At 61.5% G+C, this 2,890-nt stretch overlaps 1 pseudogene; it reads left to right on the top strand.

Moving 5' to 3' along the window:
- The first annotated feature begins 75 nt into the window (after positions 1 to 75).
- Positions 76 to 2,566, top strand: LOC105534389 (annotated as a pseudogene).
- The last annotated feature ends 324 nt before the right edge of the window (positions 2,567 to 2,890 follow it).

The following is a 2,890-nucleotide window of genomic DNA, read 5'->3' as shown; positions in this document are numbered from 1 at the left end:
CCGAAGGCCGGGCGGGAGCCAGGGCCCGGGCCCTTGTCCGCGCCGGGCCTGGGTTCTGAGGAAAACGCAGTGGTGGCCATGGACCTGAGTTCTCCCTCGCTCCCTAAGAAGACCCTGCCTGTCCCTGGGGCCCTGGAGCAGGTGACCAGTTGGCTGAGCAGCAAAGTGGCTCTGGAGGTTCCTCATGGCAGCAAACAGGAGCTGCAGGACCTCAGATCCCAGAGCCTGACTACCGGCGAGGTCTGCGGCGCCTGCTTTGAGACCCGAAAGGGCCTGTCCAGCCACGCACGCTCCCACCTGCAGTAGCTGGTAGTGGCAGAGTCCGAGAGGCGCGTTGCACCCATCAACCTCCTCTAGGAGCTTATGAAGCAGAAGGGCCTGCCGGACGCCCACCTTGGGCTGACCCCGGGCCTGGCTAAGAAGTCCAGCTGGCTGAAGGAAGTGGTCTCCGGGGACCCCGTCCCGGCTTACTTACCCTGGCCAACTCCTTGGATGCCCCTGCTGTCAACAAAGGCATTAAGTTGCATCTCGGCTTCTCGACCAAGGGCCTGGGCCGCCCCCACCTCCCCAGCTCTCCGCTCCTCAAAAAGACACCACTGGCCCTGGCGGGCTCCTCTACCCCTAAGAATCCTGAGGACAAGAGCCCGGAGCTGTATCTGAGCCCCCGGCCGGCCTCTCAAAAGGCACAGTGACCTCAGTCTGAGGCCCTTGAACCTCACCTCAGGCCCAGAGCCAGCACCAGATGTCCGCTGCTGTGAGTTCTGTGGTGAGTTCTTCTAGAACCGCAAGGGCTACTGGAGCCACACGGGCTCCCACCTGAGGCAAATGGGCGTGACTGAAGGGTACGTCAACGGCTCGCCCATCGACAGGCTGCGGGAGCTCCTGAAGAGACAGACCCAGTCTCGCCCTGGCAGACCTCCCAACCAGCCAGGGCCAAGTCCAAAAGCTCTGGCCAAGATGATGGGCGGCACAGGTCCTGGCAGCTCACCGGAAACCCGCAGCCCCTCGGATCTTCACATCTCACCCTTGGCCAAGAAGTTGCCACCGCCACCAGGCAGCTCCCTGGGCTACTCACCAACTGCCTCTACTCCTCCCACGGCCCGCAAGATGTTGCCAGGTCTGACTGCACCCTCCCTGCCCAAGAAGCTGAAGTCTGAACAAATACGGGTGATCAAGCAGGAGATGCTGCCGGAGGCCGTTCATGGGGAGCTACACCTGTCTGAGGGTCCCTGGGAGGCGCCACGGGAAGACATGATACCTCTGAACCTGTCTTCCCGGGCAGAGCCGGTGCGCGACATCGCTATAAGTTCGCGGCGGGTTCTTTGAGAAGCGCAAGGGCCTATCTAGTCACGCGTGCTCCCACCTGCTGCAGATGGGTGTGACCGAGTGGTCAGTCCATGGTTCGTCCATTGACACTGCGAGAGATCCTCTAGAAGTCCAAGCCGTGCCTCATCAAGAAGGAATCAATCACTGGCTGGAGACCTGGTCCCTGCCTTGGCTGAGGATGGGCCTCCCACTGTGGCCCCTGGGCCAGTGCAGTCCCCACTGCCGCTGTCGTCTGGCCGGTCAGGCAAACCAGGCACAGGGCCGGCCCAGGTTTCCTTGTGAGCTCAGCCTGACTCCCATCTCTGGGGCCAAGCCCTGAACCACTGGCTACCTGGGCTCAGTGGCAGCCAAGCTGCCCCTGCAGGAGGACCGCCTCCTCCCCAGCAGAGGTCAAGGCCAAGACCTACATCCAGACTGAACCGCCCTTCAAGACAAAGACCATTCACAAGAAGACCTCCCACTCCTCCACCGAGGCCTGCTGCGAGCTGTGTGGACTTTACTTTGAAAACCGCAAGGCTCTGGCCAGCCACGCACGGGAACACCTGTGGTAGTTCAACATGACCGAGTGGCGCATCAGTGGTTCGCCCATCGAGACACTGAGCGAGTGGATCAAGCACCAATCCCAGAAGGTGGGCGCCTACCGCAGTTATACATCCGGGGCAGCTGCACCTTCACCAAGAAGTACCGCAGTTCCAGCCATGGCCATGACAGTGACAAGCGGCCGTCCCTGAGCTGGCACCCAGGCGCCTGGCCGTGGTAGGCTGCAGTGCTGGGGGCCTGGGAACCAGAGCCTGAGGCTGGCTGGGCAGCCCACAGTGGTGAGTAGCCTCTGGCAGCCAGGCCGCTGGACACCGTGAAGGCTGAAGCACACCAGCGGCAGAACATCAACAAATTCGAATGCCGACAAGCTCGTCCTCCAGATGCCTCCACAGCCGGGGGAGGTGAGGAGACCGATGACCGACAGCAGAAGCTGGAGGAGGTGAGGCAACCCCACCCCGAGTCCGGCCGGTCCCCTCCCTGGTGACCCTGACATCACTTGTCAAGTTCGTGGGCAACATCTACACTTGTCCTCAAATGCAGGTTCTGCGAAATGAAATTCCAGGGCCCCCTCTCTATCCAGGAAGAGTAGGTGTGGCACTTACAGCTGCACATCCTGGAGATGAACTTCTCCAAAGTGGACCCACAGCCTAAGGAGTCCCAGGCCCTGCAGGCACAGACAGTGGCGGCAGAGGCTTCCTAACACAAAAGCATTCCAGATCCCCTCTCATGCCACCTGTGTCTCCTCTTCTTCCTCTGTATCCTCGTCCCTCATCCTCTTTCTTTCCATTTCCGTAGGAGCAAGCCAAAACCTCAAACCTGCGCCCCTTGGGGTCTGGGCACTCTACAGCCAGGGCGCCGGGAGCAAGCTAGCAGCCCTTCCCCCAGTCCGAAGGCTCTAGGACCACAGGGTGTCTTCCTTCAGCCTATGCCCACCTGGTCCAGCAGGGGCAGCAGCCAGGTCTCGGGTGGCAGCCGATCTGGTCGCAGGGGAGGACAGCACTCCCCATTCTAGCAGCCAGTCAGG

This window comes from Mandrillus leucophaeus, unplaced genomic scaffold, assembly GCF_000951045.1.
Source record: "Mandrillus leucophaeus isolate KB7577 unplaced genomic scaffold, Mleu.le_1.0 Scaffold1340, whole genome shotgun sequence".
Taxonomy (NCBI): Eukaryota; Metazoa; Chordata; class Mammalia; order Primates; family Cercopithecidae; genus Mandrillus; species Mandrillus leucophaeus.
Note: the sequence above shows the minus strand (reverse complement) of the source record. Positions and strands in the feature narration are given on the sequence as shown.